Source organism: Trichomycterus rosablanca, chromosome 12 (assembly GCF_030014385.1).
Source record: "Trichomycterus rosablanca isolate fTriRos1 chromosome 12, fTriRos1.hap1, whole genome shotgun sequence".
NCBI lineage: Eukaryota > Metazoa > Chordata > Actinopteri > Siluriformes > Trichomycteridae > Trichomycterus > Trichomycterus rosablanca.
The window spans coordinates 17,725,716-17,742,857 of record NC_085999.1 but is presented as its reverse complement, the minus strand read 5'-3'; the positions used below and the strand labels follow the sequence as shown (position 1 = coordinate 17,742,857).

The following is a 17,142-nucleotide window of genomic DNA, read 5'->3' as shown; positions in this document are numbered from 1 at the left end:
ACCACCGCCTTGTTTCTACTCTCACTGTCCATATTATCAGCTCCACTTACCATATAGAAGCACTTTGTAGTTCTACAATTACTGACTGTAGTCCATTTGTTTCTCTGCATGCTTTGTTATCCCCCTTTTCTGCTGTTCTTCAATGGTCAGGACTCTCCGAGGACCACCACAGAGTAGGTATTATTTGGGTAGTGGATCATTCTCATCACTGCAGTGACACTGACATGGTGGTCGTGTGTTAGTGTGTGTTGTGCTGGTATGAGCGGATAAGACACAGCAGCACTGATGAAGTTTATAAACACCTCACTGTCACTGCTGGACTGAAAATAGTCCACCAACCAAAAATAACCAGCCAACGGCGCCCTTGTGACCACTGATGAAGGTCTAGAAGATGACCAACTCAAACAGCAGCAACAGATGAGTGATCGTCTCTGACTTTACAGCTACAAGGTGGACCAACTAGGTAGGAGTGTCTAATAGAGTGGACAGTGAGTGGACATGGTATTTAAAAACTCCTTATCCTCTCATACCAGCACAACACACACTAACACACCACCACCATGTCATTGTCACTGCAGTGCTGAGAATTACCCAAATAATACCTGCTCTGTAGTGGTCCTGTGGGGGTACTGACCATTGAAGAACAGGGTGAAAGCAGGATAAAAAGTATGTAAAGAAACAGATGGACTACAGTCAGTAATTGTAGAACCTCAATGTGCTTCTCTATGGTAAGTGGAGCTGATAGAATGGACAGTGAGTGTAGAAACAAGGAGGTGGTTTTAATGTTATGCCTGATCAGTGTATATATACTGTGTATGTAGCATGGCACCTCTTGACTTGGCAACATTTGACCACTTCTCTTGACAGATTATATTTTAACAGGTATAGATATTCTTTGGGTTGTTGTTTTGCTGACAGGTAAAATTCAGCTGTGGGTATTATAGAAAAGTGAAAGTGTTTGGGAGCCACAACAACTTCGCCGTGAAGTGGCAGACCATGTAAAGTACTGAGGCACATAGTGCATAAAAGTTGCCCAAGCTCTGCTAACTGCAGATTTCCAAAGCCCCTCTGGCATTAACATCAGCACAAAACCGTGCACCGGGAGCTTCATGGCATGGGTTTCCATGATCGAGCAGCTGCATGCAAGTCTTACATCACTAAGTATAATGCTAAGCTTCGGATGAAGTGGTGTGAAGCATGAGTCTGGATTTGCTGAATACCAGAACATTACCTGTCTGACTGCATTGTGTCAATTTAAAGTTTGGTGGGGTTTAATAATATGAGACTATTTTCAGGGGTTGGCCAAGCCCTCCTAGTTTTAGTGAGGGGAAATCTTAACGCCTCAGCATACCAAGACGTTTTGGACAATTGTATGCTTCAAACTTTGTCGGTACGGTTTGCATTTTTCCCCAATTTTCCTCCCAATCTAGTCGTATCCAATTACCCGATTGCTTTACACTTCTTCTCTACTGATGTTGACCTCCACTCTGACTAAGAAGAGCCGCGACTTACACGTCCCTCCGACACGTGTGCAGTAGCCGACTGCATCTTTTAACCTGCATGAGACAAGGCCTGCCAGGCTGCCAGTAGCAGAGCTGAGATTTCAAACCGACGAGTTAGAAATATAAACTCTGGTGCTAGCGTGTTTTACCGCTGCGCCTCCTGAGTGCCTGGGAAGGCCCATTTCTGTCCCATTTCTTACCCCAACCAGGCCTTTGCCATCCAGGCCCTTTTGTCCAGCATCAGTGTCTGACCTCACAGATGCTTCTCTGGATGAATGGGTAAAATTCCCCCACAAATGCTCCAAAATCTTGAAAAAAAAGCCTTTCCAGAAGAGTGGAAGTGGTTATAGCTGCAAAAAGGGTGATATTAGGGAATTAATCTATTATTAATCTATTATTTTATGCCTTTGAGTTTTAAAAAGGGGTGTCATAGGTGTATTTTGGTATATTGGTATCTGTCTATCTGTCTGTCTGTCTGTCTGTCTGTCTGTCTATCTACCTATCTATACTGATCTATCTATACTTTCTGAGTTTATAATACAAAAGAAAAAGCACTTGCGTTGAGAGCTTTTAGATTTATTTTATTTATTGACTTATTTTTTATCATATGAATATACTGTAGTTCAGTGATAGCGTTTCCATGTTCTGCTGCTGTGGAATGTAATCATCTCTCTGTGGTGCCTCAAGCGATGGGTGGCTGAGTGCTTCCAGTGCCATATGGCCAGAGGGAACCGGGCTTAGTCTTTCATCTAGCAGGTCTGTGAGACTAACCAGACTATGGGAGTTAGCAGGGGAGGCTGGGAAATAGCTTGCTCTGCTCTAAATTGGAAAAGAAAGTGTGGAGAAAATCAGCATTGGAGAACAGCATCAGTAGAGAGGAAGCGTAATGCAATCGGTAATTGGATATGACTAGATTGGGAGGACAATTGGGAATATATATATATACAGTATATGTATACCATACACAAACTACTTTAGCCTGGTCAAAAATGCAGCTGATGTGGTTTCACTAGGAAACTCAGGTTGCAAGGCAAAAATAACCTGAACAGAGCACCAATCCATTGTAGGGCTACAGCCACCCCTCAGACATAGCCAATCAAGTCTGTCTACACCACCTAAGTGCTACATTAAGGTGATATTAGTTGTAATAAGAAGTGGCTATTAATATTGTTCATCTATGTATCCCTCTTTTTCACATATTCTCACAGACACACAGGCACACATTCCGTACTCAGACTTATTTTAAAAAGCTTTTACAAAAAAATAAGCATTTAGATATACAGTTGCTTGATGGTTTGAGTTATACTATTAATATACTATTAATTAAAAAAAGTGTCATGACAGGCTTGAAAAAACTTTGACATTTTGAAACATTTTGGCTTGTTTTACCTCATATTTTATTCTTGTTTTTAACTCTTAATACTACTTGAGGAAATGGTTTGTAAGAAGATGTACTAGGCATAAGGGTGGCACAGTGGCTCGGTGGGTAGCACTGTCGCCTCACAGCAAGAAGGTCCTGGGTTCGATCCCCAGGCGGTGCGGTCCGGGTCCTTTCTGTGCGGAGTTTGCATGTTCTCCCCATGTCTGCGTGTGTTTCCTCCGGTTTCCAAACAAAAAACTAAATATGCAGTCAGGTTAATTGGAGACACTGAATTGCCATATAGGTGAATGGGTGTGTGTATGTGTGTCTGCCCTGCGATGGACTGGCACCCCGTTCAGGGTGTTACTGTGTGCCTTGCGCCCATTGAAAAGCTGGGATAGGCTCCAGCACCCCCACCCTAATTGGATAAGCGGTTAAGAAAGTGAGTGAGTGAGTGTACTAGGCATACTACAACCATTAACATACACATTATTTGATTATGGCAATTCAACATCATACCTTACTGTATGATAACCTGGTGCTGGCCTATTACTGGAGTTTAATCATTGATTTGAGGTTTCTAATCATTTACACAAGTATTAAGATTTGTTGGGTTTGTACATCTTTTGAAAACAACACAGCAGAGGAATAATAAGTTTGTCCCAGACTGCCTAGCATACCAGTTATGACTGTACCAAATAGCCTGTCAATATAGTACAACACAAACACAAAATGGGATTCAAATCAATATATAAAATGTGCTTTGGGACACAGCCCAAGTGTTTGAAACAAAAGAAAACAATATTTTAATAAGAAAAATGCATAATGTTTGATTTCAAACATTAAGGAATGATTACTAGTAAAATAACTTAAGAGCAACTTATTGGAAGATAATATTCAGTTAGTTTAAAGCAATAAACTATTGTGCTTATCAATGTGGTGCTATCAGTCTGGCCAGTTGACCAACAGACACATCTGACCTAGCTGTGTCTTTGGATAGGTAAATCACGTTCATGTTTATACAGTAGCTTTGCATTTGTGAGACAAGTTGTGAGAGTGTGCAGTTATGAGATCGTACTTGCAAAAAGATTTATAATGACTGACCATCTTGTATCATGTTTTAATATTAGAACTGTTTATTTCTTATGTATTATATATGTAACACACACGAGTGCTAAGGTGGCACAGTGGTTAAACAGTCTAGCACACCAGACCTCTTGTTGGTTCGAAACTCAGCTCCGCATCCGGCTGGGCTGGGCGGCTACATGAACAATGATTGGCTTGTTGTTCATACAGGATGGGAAGCCAGAAAGGGGCCTTATAATTGATGCAGTTACGACCTCTGCTGGCTGATTGATGGCGCCTGCACAGAGTCGGGGGGAAAAATGCGTTGATCGGGGTGTGGCTCTCTGTACACAAAGCTGATCTGCATATGAACTCACCTCGTGCAGGTGAAAAGATGCATGTGTTGGAGGAGGCGTGTGTCAGTCTCGCTTACGTCAATCAGCAGTGGAGATCAGCATCACTAGAGAGGAAGCGTAATGCAATCGGTAATTGGATATGACTAGATTGGGAGGACAATTGGGAATAATGCTATATATATATATATATATATATATATATATATATCATACACAAACTACTTTAGCCTGGTCAAGGATGCAGCTGATGTGGTTTCGCTAGGAAACACAGGTTGCAAGGCAAAAATAACCTGAATAGAGCACCAATCCATTGTAGGGCTATGGCCACCCCTCAGACATAGCCAATCAAGTCTGTCTACACCACCTAAGTGCTACATTAAGGTGATATTAGTGGTAATATGAAGTGGCTATTTATATTGTTTATCTATGTATCTCTCTTTCTCACATATTCTCACAGACACACAGGCACACATTCCATACTCAAACTTTTTAAAAAGCTTTTACAAAAAATAAGCATTTAGATATACAGTATATATTTTTTAAATAATATTATTTCTATTATATATAATTTATATAAAATTACATTTTTTGTATTAATATTTATTTTATATTTATTTTATATATATTTATTTTGTATTAATATAATTTTTTATTTATTGGATATTATTATTTATTTTTATTATTTATTTACTTTAATAAAAATAACTTTTATTAAAGGTTATTTGTACCCAGGCTTAGACTGTAACTGATAGATTTCCATTTGATGTCTGGTGCTAAAGCCACCTTGGGGGAGTAGAGTTGGAATTTTATGGGCATTCTGCTTCTCCCGGCCACTTTCATATTAAAATAAATAGATAGTAAATGTCTCCATCGCCAAGGAGAATTGGCACCTGCAGGAAAGAGGTTTGGAAGGTAATGTAGCATAGCATCTTGTTATTGAGCTGAAGGACAGCCGTTTTGCATTGTGCAATATTTACTTGTGCAGCTAGTGGGAATATGCTTAGTGGGGAAAAATGGGAAAGGTTTGACAGGGGCCTAAAGCTGTAACTAATGACACATTGTTGCTGTATATTTGGGTGTTCTGGATTTTAAGAGTTACATATACAATACATTGAAATCTAAAACCAGTCAAATTATTATGTTGTACTGTCCGATTATGTTGCTGCGCTGCTATAGTAGTCTCCGCTTTATAAGGGAGGCTTTCCTTTGTTTGTTTTCTCTTTTTCTCAGATTTTTTCCCTCAATTTTCTTCGCTAATCTAGTCGTGTCCAATTACCCTGATTGCGTTACGCTTCACCTCTACCAATACAACCCTCCACTGCTAACTTAGGAGCTTCACAACTGACACACGCCCCCTCCGACACATGTGCAGTACTGGCTGCATCTTTTCACCTGCACGAGGTGATATGCGGTCATATGCGGATCAGCCTTGTGCACGGAGAGCCACACCCTGATCAGCATTATTCCCCAACTCAACTGCACAGGTGCCATTAATCAGCCAGCAGTGGTCGTAATTGCACCAGTTATGAGGAACCCTTGTCCGGCTCATCTCACCCTGTGAACAACAGCCAATCATTGGTCATGTAGCCAACCAGCCTAGCCGGATGGCAGAGCTGAGATTTGAGACGATGTATTCAAGATTCCAGCTCTGGTGTGCTAGTGTATTTTACCGCTGCGCCACCTGAGCGGCTTTCTAGTAAGCTTTGAAACATGTCTGCTGAAATTGTCATTCAACTGTTAGTTGAATTAGTAATGTTGTTATGTCTGGTAATGTAAAGTGTTATGTATAGCAATTTTTAATATCTAATATTGGTATTGGAATCTAATATGGTATCCTTAAACAACAAATTATGTTAATTACAGATTATTTAGGGTGCTGTGGGGTGCTTTGTCACTAGTGGCACAGTTTGGGAAATAAATGCCAGTATTGAATGCCACTGTATGCTGTAGCATAGTTTTTTTTTTTACTAAAACAAGACTCCTGCCATCTTAAATGTCACCATGGTGAGCAGCTGTTGTTTTATTCTGGCATCTGCCAAATCCAGACCTGTCTATCAATGTGCCAAATTGTAATGCCTGATTTACACTGACATTTCAGAGCCTGTGTTACCACTGCTGCAGTCCAGTGGAAATGTGGTTTACACCACTTCAGACTCTGCTTTGCACTGTACATGGTTACAGCTTTTTTGAATAACTGGTCTATGTAAACATTGAAATGCTGGTCAGATGGAGATGATCCTTTTAATTTTGTGGGAGCTTCCTCTGAATGATACCATCTGCTTTGTTGCAGCAAATAAATAAACAGAACAGACAAAGAAAAGCATTTCTGTAAAAGTTGGGGAGCCAATAGCTTTTTAAATGACTTTAGTGCTTGAATGCAAATTATAAGGGGCTAAATATGGTGGTACAACAGTTTATTATTCTAGCTTACTACCTGTAGAGTGTTGAGTTATGGATCTATGTAGGAATTTTCCATTGCTAATGACATGTGGTAAAGAGTGCACATGCTGGTCTGTGGTTTCCCTTGGTCAGTATACAGTGTATCACAAAAGTGAGTACACCCCTCACATTTCTGCAAATATTTTATTATATCTTTTCATGGGACAACACTATAGAAATAAAACTTGGATATAACTTAGAGTAGTCAGTGTACAACTTGTATAGCAGTGTAGATTTACTGTCTTCTGAAAATAACTCAACACACAGCCATTAATGTCTAAATAGCTGGCAACATAAGTGAGTACACCCCACAGTGAACATGTCCAAATTGTGCCCAAAGTGTCAATATTTTGTGTGACCACCATTATTATCCAGCACTGCCTTAACCCTCCTGGGCATGGAATTCACCAGAGCTGCACAGGTTGCTACTAGAATCCTCTTCCACTCCTCCATGATGACATCACGGAGCTGGTGGATGTTAGACACCTTGAACTCCTCCACCTTCCACTTGAGGATGCGCCACAGGTGCTCAATTGGGTTTAGTCCATCACCTTTACCTTCAGCTTCCTCAGCAAGGCAGTTGTCATCTTGGAGGTTGTGTTTGGGGTCGTTATCCTGTTGGAAAACTGCCATGAGGCCCAGTTTTTGAAGGGAGGGGATCATGCTCTGTTTCAGAATGTCACAGTACATGTTGGAAGTCATGTTTCCCTCAATGAACTGCAGCTCCCCAGTGCCAGCAACACTCATGCAGCCCAAGACCATGATGCTACCACCACCATGCTTGACTGTAGGCAAGATACAGTTGTCTTGGTACTTCTCACCAGGGCGCCGCCACACATGCTGGACACCATCTGAGCCAAACAAGTTTATCTTGGTCTCGTCAGACCACAGGGCATTCCAGTAATCCATGTTCTTGAACTGCTTGTCTTCAGCAAACTGTTTGCGGGCTTTCTTGTGCATCAGCTTCCTTCTGGGATGACGACCATGCAGACCGAGTTGATGCAGTGTGCGGCGTATGGTCTGAGCACTGACAGGCTGACCTCCCACGTCTTCAACCTCTGCAGCAATGCTGGCAGCACTCATGTGTCTATTTTTTAAAGCCAACCTCTGGATATGACGCCGAACACGTGGACTCAACTTCTTTGGTCGACCCTGGCGAAGCCTGTTCCGAGTGAAACCTGTCCTGGAAAACCGCTGTATGACCTTGGCCACCATGCTGTAGCTCAGTTTCAGGGTGTTAGCAATCTTCTTATAGCCCAGGCCATCTTTGTGGAGAGCAACAATTCTATTTCTCACATCCTCAGAGAGTTCTTTGCCATGAGGTGCCATGTTGAATATCCAGTGGCCAGTATGAGAGAATTGTACCCAAAACACCAGATTTAACAGCCCTGCTCCCCATTTACACCTGGGACCTTGACACATGACACCAGGGAGGGACAACGACACATTTGGGCACAATTTGGACATGTTCACTGTGGGGTGTACTCACTTATGTTGCCAGCTATTTAGACATTAATGGCTGTGTGTTGAGTTATTTTCAGAAGACAGTAAATCTACACTGCTATACAAGCTGTACACTGACTACTCTAAGTTATATCCAAGTTTCATGTCTATAGTGTTGTCCCATGAAAAGATATAATAAAATATTTGCAGAAATGTGAGGGGTGTACTCACTTTTGTGATACACTGTATTTAAGTATATCTTTTCATGGGACAACACTGACAAAATGACACTTTGACACAATGAAAAGTAGTCTGTGTGCAGCTTATATAACAGTGTAAATTTATTCTTCCCTCAAAATAACTCAATATACAGCCATTAATGTCTAAACCACCGGCAACAAAAGTGAGTACACCCCTAAGAGACTACACCCCTAAATGTCCAAATTGAGCACTGCTTGTCATTTTCCCTCCAAAATGTCATGTGATTTGTTAGTGTTACTAGGTCTCAGGTGTGCAAAGGGAGCAGGTGTGTTCAATTTAGTAGTACAGCTCTCACACTCTCTCATACTGGTCACTGAAAATTCCAACATGGCACCTCATGGCAAAGAACTCTCTGAGGATCTTAAAAGACGAATTGTTGCACTACATGAAGATGGCCAAGGCTACAAGAAGATTGCCAACACCCTGAAACTGAGCTGCAGCGTTTTAAAAGAGCAGGGTCCACTCAGAACAGACCGTTGGTCGTCCAAAGAAGCTGAGTGCACGTGCTCAGCGTCACATCCTGACAAACTGCTGTCTTTGAAAGATAGGCGCAGGAGTGCTGTCAGCATTGCTGCAGAGATTGAAAAGGTGGGGGGTCAGCCTGTCAGTGCTCAGACCATACGCCGCACACTACATCAAATTGGTCTGCATGGCTGTCACCCCAGAAGGAAGCCTCTTCTGAAGTCTCTACACAAGAAAGCCCACAAACAGTTTGCTGAAGACATGTCAACAAAGGACATGGATTACTGGAACCATGTCCTATGGTCTGATGAGATCAAGATTAATTTGTTTGGTTCAGATGGTCTCAAGCATGTGTGGCGGCAATCAGGTGAGGAGTACAAAGATAAGTGTGTCATGCCTACAGTCAAGCATGGTGGTGGGAATGCCATGGTCTGGGGCTGCATGAGTGCAGCAGGTGTTGGGGAGTTACATTTCATTGAGGGACACATGAACTCCAATATGTACTGTGAAATACTGAAGCAGAGCATGATCCCCTCCCTCCGGAAACTGGGTCGCAGGGCAGTGTTCCAGCATGATAATGACCCCAAACACACCTCTAAGACGACCACTGCTTTATTGAAGAGGCTGAGGGTAAAGGTGATGGACTGGCCAAGCATGTCTCCAGACCTAAACCCAATAGAACATCTTTGGGGCATCCTCAAGCGGAAGGTGGAGGAGCGCAAAGTCTCGAATATCCGCCAGCTCCGTGATGTCGTCATGGAAAAGCATTCCAGTGGCAACCTGTGAAGCTCTGGTAAACTCCATGCCCAGGAGAGTTAAGGCAGTTCTGGGAAATAATGGTGGCCACACAAAATATTGACACTTCATGAACTTTCACTAAGGGGTGTACTCACTTTTGTTGCCGGTGGTTTAGACATTAATGGCTGTATATTGAGTTATTTTGAGGGAAGAATAAATTTACACTGTTATATAAGCTGCACACAGACTACTTTTCATTGTGTCAAAGTGTCATTTTGTCAGTGTTGTCCCATGAAAAGATATACTTAAATATCTGCAGAAATGTGAGGGGTGTACTCACTTTTGTGATACACTGTAGATGTGCATGAGGCAGAGGTTGACAGTGCAGAGGATGTGTGTTTCAAATGTAGGTAGGTATGGTCTTACCACCACAATTAATCTCTAACCTCTAGACAGTGCAACTATGTTAGTACACTCCTATGTACTTTTATTTAGGTGGTGTAATGTGGTGGTAGCTGATCAAGAGCTGCTCCATGTCATAAGTCATGTCATGTCCCTCTGTGTGGCCTATTTTGGCCGACAGATAGGGCACGATGGCACAGCAGTGCTTGATCTGTCTATCTCTCTTACTTACCAATCACCTGTGACTTCTGTCCCTTTACACTGCCTAGTATGGCTGGCAAATGAGGTATGGAGGCCAAGTTGCATGTGAGTTGTCAATTTCTCTAGACTGACAATCTTGATTACTAACCTGTGTGTTATGAGCGTTGATATGCCATTTTTATATTTTAATATTTAATTAATTATTTATTTACTATTCCTGTGTTTTGTGGGTGATGTAGGATGTCAGTAATAGATAGATAGATAGATAGATAGATAGATAGATAGATAGATAGATAGATAGATAGATAGATAGATAGATAGATAGATAGATAGACCGATCAGCCATAACATTAAAACCACCTCCTTGTTTCTACACTCACTGTCCGTTTTATTAGCTTCACTTACCATATAGAAGCACCTTGTAGTTCTACAATTACTGACTGTAGTCCATCTGTTTCTCTACATACTTTTTTAACCTGCTTTCACCCTGTTCTTCAATGATCAGGACCCCCACAAAACCACCACAAAGCAGGTATTATTTAGGTGGTGGATCATTCTCAGCACTGCAGTGACACTGACATGGTGGTGGTGTGTTAGTGTGTGTTGTGCTGGTATGAATGGATCAGACACAGCAGCGCTGCTGGAGTTTTTTTTTATACTGTGTCCACTCACTCTATTAGACAATTCTACCTAGTTGGTCCACCTTGTAGATGTAAAGTCAGAGACGATCGCTCATCTATTGCTGCTGTTTGAGTTGGTCATCCTCTAGGCCTTCATCAGTGGTCACAGGATGCTGCCCACAGGGTGCTGTTGACTGGATGTTTTTGGTTGGTGGACTATTCTTAGTCCAGCAGGGACAGTGAGGTGTTTAAAAACTTCATCAGCGCTGCTGTGTCTGATCCAATCATACCAGCACAACACACACTAATACACCGCCACCAGGTCAGTGTCACTGCAGTGCTGAGAATGATCCACCACCCAAATAATACCTGCTCTGTTGAAGAAGAGGGTGATAATATATGGTAAGTGGAGCTGATAAAATGGACCGTGAGTGTAGAAACAAGGAGGTGGTATTAATGTTATTGCTGATCGGGGTATATACCACCCAAGTGCCCTATGCTGTACTTTTTATAATACTTTTACTTTTTTTTCAGTTAGTCCTCAACTCTTTCGTGAACTGCAAAAAGTACAAGGTTGTCACTTGAAGAACATTTCAAAATCTGTCAGATTTGCTGTCATGGCACCATTGGGTGACATCAAAATACTAAAGCCTACATTAAGCCCCTGCTGTTGCACCAAGATGCGAGTGTTGATACACAGAGTGCTTTGATGCAAGACAGCAAATACATAGCTCAGTTAGGAAAAAGGAATCTACCGGATAACACCTGCACAGAAACACACCTGCATATAAACAAGCGTAGACTCCGCTGGGATACACTGTCTGTGAAACTGACAGGTGCTAATCTACTGACAGTTTCCCTTATAAACATTTTGTTTCCTATTGACATGTCACTTCTGATATTAAGGTGGTCTTGCTAAAGTTCTAGCTTTTTTCTTTCTCTGTTTTAATTATGCTGTACTTTAAAACTTCATTAATTTTACAGTTTAATTGTTTTTCATTCTCATACATTTTTTGGCCATTTTGTAAACAATATTCCACCCTTTTACTGTGATAAGTAACAAATATTTTTGTAGGGCAATCACTCTTGTTTGTTTATTGATGTGTGTACTCACTGTAGTGTACTGTAATGTATTGCCTCATTACAAATGAACTGTGTTTATACAGAAGCATAATATGACTGGAGTTCCTGTGTGGAGTGTTAAACCCACTCACATCTACACTCACCTTTACACTTTATTAGGTACACCTATCCACTACATACATTAATTTTTCATAAGGCAAAATTACCGTGCTAATGAATTTTTTTGGGAATACAATTATTGATCTATTGCTTTGTATACTTTGTTACCCTCAAAGGACCCCGCTAACCAGATGATGATTGCATGGTGAACCATTCTCAGTAATGAAATGGAAGTGTGTGTTGTTCTGTTATGACTGTATTGGGTGCCAGAGCGTATGCATAGAGACTAGACTTTTTTATACACAACATCTAAATTTTTTAGACCTTGATCATTGGACACATTTCGATCACAGAATGCTGTTGGCTTTATATTTGGAGCTCTGATATCAACCTAGCATTGATATTTAGATGTTTAAAAATTCCACAGTGATGCACCTGCTAAACTGTAATGTCATTACCATGTTAGTGTCATTGCAGTGCTTAGAATGGTTCATCACCCAAACAGCATTAATTCAGCGGGGGTCTTATAAAAGTCCCTTTAGGCTGATAAACTAATTACAGCGGGTGACAAAGTGTACACAGGTACAGATGGATTAAAATATTTGTATTTGCACAAAGTTTATTATGTATTATAGGTGTGGCTAATATAATAATTAATGAATGTACTAATGTAGTGTATATTAGATAGGTGCACTTAATAAAGTGATACATTTTTTTTTTTACTTTTTTTTTTTTTACTTGTATTACAGTTGTAATTATATTTTTGTTACCGTAGCAGTAATGGGGTTGTCAACACTAAGATATTCAAATTACTTCATTGGCCAAAAGGGTTGGGAACCCCTAAGTTATGGTAAATTTTAAAATTGTTGAATGTTGAACAACTATGGTTTTTAGAACTCTTCATAGCATCTTTTCATAATACAGTGGTACCTTGGAACTCGACGTTAATTGGTATGGGAGTTTAAAAGTCGGAGTGGGAGTTTCCAGGTACTTTTTTCCCATAAGGATGTATGGGAAACCTGTTAATGCATTCCATGGTCCTGTGGAACTGCATATATTTTAGGCTTATGTAAAATAATGGTTTTGTTTTTGACACCTATACACTGACAACAACACATATAATATAAAAATAAAAATAAAATTGAATAATAGTTGAAATAAAAATCAATATAAAAATACAAGAAAACCTGCACTTTACCTTTATTTCTTAATCATGGAGACGCTTAATCTCGGAATACCGTATTCCTTAGCAGGTTCAGAAAGTGAACATTCACATGACCGCTTTTGCGCTGGCTGTGCCGTTATTTCCTATGGAGTGTGACGGTACACATCTTAACGTGACTTATTGTACTAAAACAACAACTGAGGAACAGTTGCACACACTTCGAGTTTAAAAGAAACGTCAAACGTCAGTTTAAGGGTACAAATCTTCTCGACGAAGGGCATTAAGTTTCAAAGATTTTGAGTTTAGGGGACGTCGAGTTACAAGGTACCACTGTATTATGTAAGGTAGATGGTAAAAGACCTAAATTATTTGCAATCTTCAGCAACAAATGATCATTTTAAACTTCTGAATGAATTTTGGCCAAGTGGTGAGCCGACCCATGTATGCTTGAAAAGACTGCACCATTGGTGGATCCCTCATTTTATACCCAGTCAGGATGCTGTCAACTACTACCATTTCACCTGCTTATTGTGGAATTTTTTTTTTTCTCTTTTTCTCAGATTTCCCCCCCAATTTTCTCCCCTAATCTAGTCGTATCCATATACCCTGGTTACGTCACGCTTCACCTCTACCGATACAACCCTTTACTGCTGACTGAGGAGCTTCGCAACTGACACACACCCCCTCCGACACGTGAGCAGTACCTACTGCCTTTTTTTACTTGCACGAGGCGAGTTCATATGCGGACCAGCTTTGTGCACAGAGAGCCACACCAGTATCAACATTATTCCCCAACCCTGCGAAGGCACCAATCAGCCAGCAGAAGATGAATTGCACCAGTTATGAGGAACCCCGGCTTTTCCGTCCCTGAACATCAGCCAATCATTGTTTATGTGGCCGCCCAGTCCAGAAGGATGCCAGAGCTGAGATTCGATATGATGTATTCGAAATCCCAGCCCTGGTGTGCTAGCATAGTGGAATTTTTTTAAGAAAAAGTGTACATTTAATTTTCTATGAATTTATTTCTCTTATTTTGCCCCATATTTGAGTGTGTTGTAGGCATCACATTCACAATGTGTTCAAATTTATGAAATACAATCAAGCTGTTTAACCATATCATTCAAATTCATGTACAGTGGACCCTTGAGTTACGAACGGTTTACCATAAGAACATTTTGGGTTACGAATGATCTTTTTCAACTTAATGTACGAACAAATTTCGGATGACGAACCGAAATTCGCGAAGCACGTTACATCACGAACAAGTTGACTCCAACTCTCTCTCTCTCTCTCTCTCTCTCTCTCTCTCTCTCTCTCTCTCTCTCTATATATATATATATATATATATATACAGGTATATATATACAGTGAGCGAACATTCGGACAGTGGACGATGTTTTTACGGGGTTTTCCTTATATTTTGTAAAATTCTATATTAAAATGTCCCCGAAGAAGCTGCAGAGAAAGCGTAGTGTTGAAAAACATTTGTTGTTGTATAATTACTCCTCCAGTAGCTGTCACTGTGTATCAGACAGAGGGGACAGTGAGTGAGAGAGAGGAAGGAATTAGGCTCAGTAAAGTATTCTTTCTCTTGTGCAATTACAAAATACAACACAATTGAAATTAAGAAGGAAATAATAGAGAAATGTGAGAGTTATTGTTGTTTCTGGTAGATACATTTTATAAAAAAAGAAGGAAATTTATTATGGTGTAAGGTACAGCACACGTACTGAAATGTGATGTTTTTTATGTACTGTACAGTACTACTGTGTATTGTTGTTTATTATTGTTTCTTACAGGAATGTCTATTCTATAATTTAAGGGAAAATACACTTGTATTTATGACAAAAAAAGACCATTTACGACATTAGAAAGGTTAGGTAAGGGGGTGGTTTGGGAGGTCTGGCACGGATTAATTCTATATACATTATTTCTTATGGGAAAAATAGGTGGTCTTTAGCCCGTGAACGGGCTTTGAATTTTTATGTTTGTGTTTCTCTGTATACTGTCACACCGTCAAAATATCATTGTTGGTAAACAAGGAACCTTCTGATAGCTTAAAATCTCTAGTTTTTAGCAACGTAAACATTGAGCTTATTTTGTTTATAAGTTCTTTTAAAAACACAAAAGAATTGTAGGTCTGAAAAATTTCTGCCAGAAATACAGCCTTTATATTTTGTAATATTATACTGCGGTACTTACTTTCATACCGACAACATTTATACCAAACAAGCCAGCACAACTTCACCATCACATTTCTGCTGTTTGTTTTACTTCAAATACATCAGCATCCAAAATATTACAGAAAAGTTTTACATCTGATAAAGCTCTGCCATCATTGCATAGCATGCAATGCATCAAGCACTCGGTAAACAACACCACCGCGACAAATGTATATCAAACAAAAGTATTAGAGCTAAACCAGCACATACCTGGATATTTTATCTTCAAGCTGAGTCCAAATTTATGTTCATTAGTCCTTCCATTCCAGATAAAATCCACTTTTTGTAAATGTTTACAAACACCGGCGGCCATTTTGAATAGTTGCAAGCATGTTGTATAAGTTTATAAGTCAATAACACGCGAATATCAGATCGTATCATAATGAGAGAGCGCTCACAGTAATCACAAAACCTTCCTCTAACAGATAGCGTTCCCTGTTTTGCTGTGAGATTGCGCAATACCTCTACAGCCAATGTAGAGACAGTATCCATCTCACCACCTAATACTTGTTTTTCATTGGAGAAATGCAAAAATATTAGCATATTTTGCTTTTGATTGGAGGACCAGCTTATATCCCGCCCCTCTTTTTGCATTTAGCCTCTCGGATTAGTCTAAACAGCTGTATTTCACCAGCCGTCACCATGGATACACATTACGCACGCTGGTATGTGGGCTTCTGAATCAGTAGAGTGAGTCAAACTTTTCTCTTAGGGCTGATAATACAGTGTGAATCAATTTAAACGACTCAGTTCGTGAAAAGTTCAACCGGCTGCATGTATTTTGTTACAAATGTAGCGGTTTTTATATGTGTGTGTGCGCTGGGGGAAGGGAGCGCTTACTGGCTCACTGTGAGAGTTCATCACTCCAAAAAACACTCAAATGTTATAAATAATGACTTTATAAAGTATAAATAATGCATTTTACACATTTTATCTGCAGTATAATCTGTTTATTGTCAGTTAGAAAGCTATGGAAAGCTTTGGAGAGCAGTAAAGTGTGATGCCACTCCAGGTGCAATAACTCAAAATCAGAATGAGTTAGAGGTCTAAAATTTGGGCCTGTGACAGAAAACCCTTTTGACTACAACTCTATATATGTTCTGTAGATGGTCTGCAGACCTGCAGTCCTACTTATACTCACTGAAACTTTGGCTTTAAAAAAAAATGTAAAAAGCGCCTACATTTTGGGGTGTTTTTGTCATCATTTGATCATTGTAACATAACATCATGGCATTTGGCTGTGTTTTTCTGATACTTTAAAGGGTTTTCTATAACACTGAAGTATAATTTTTGTGTTATCTTATAAACTTTCTGAATGAGAAGCCTTAGAAACTAGGTATGTCTTTCAGGCGGAAAATGCACAAAAATAGGCCGGACTAACAAGGGGTTAACTAATGAACATTTTGACTTAAGAACAGCCCTTCAGAACCAAGGGTCTACTGTATTTGTACTTTTGTCAGTTAAGGTTTAAGATAATAAACAAATTCACATTTTCTTGTTTTTATTTCATTTTGGACATTCATGTCCTAAATTCTCCTGATATGGTGTTTGTATTTATTGCTGGGTTTGGATTTCTATAGTTTCCCAAGGATAAGCTTGTGCAAATTTCATTACAGATACTAAAAAAAATCCTCAACCAGATCTTCTCTAGAGGGTGATAGAACTTCTAAGGAAATGTTATGAAAATTGATAAGCAGACTATAGTATATTCCACATAAATGAAT

General features: G+C 40.0%; 1 protein-coding gene and 1 long non-coding RNA gene across 2 annotated transcripts in view; one reads left to right on the top strand and one right to left on the bottom strand.

Moving 5' to 3' along the window:
- Positions 1–17,142, top strand: part of lrp1bb (low density lipoprotein receptor-related protein 1Bb) — a 488,452-nt gene that overhangs the window by 3,270 nt on the left and 468,040 nt on the right. The gene's annotated exons all lie outside the window — the stretch shown is intronic.
- On the bottom strand, positions 3,971–15,870 carry LOC134324466 (uncharacterized). Its single transcript, XR_010014182.1, has 3 exons — positions 15,629–15,870; positions 4,305–4,387; positions 3,971–4,225 (listed from the first exon to the last, which is right to left on the bottom strand). It is a non-coding gene; the product is annotated as an uncharacterized LOC134324466 (long non-coding RNA).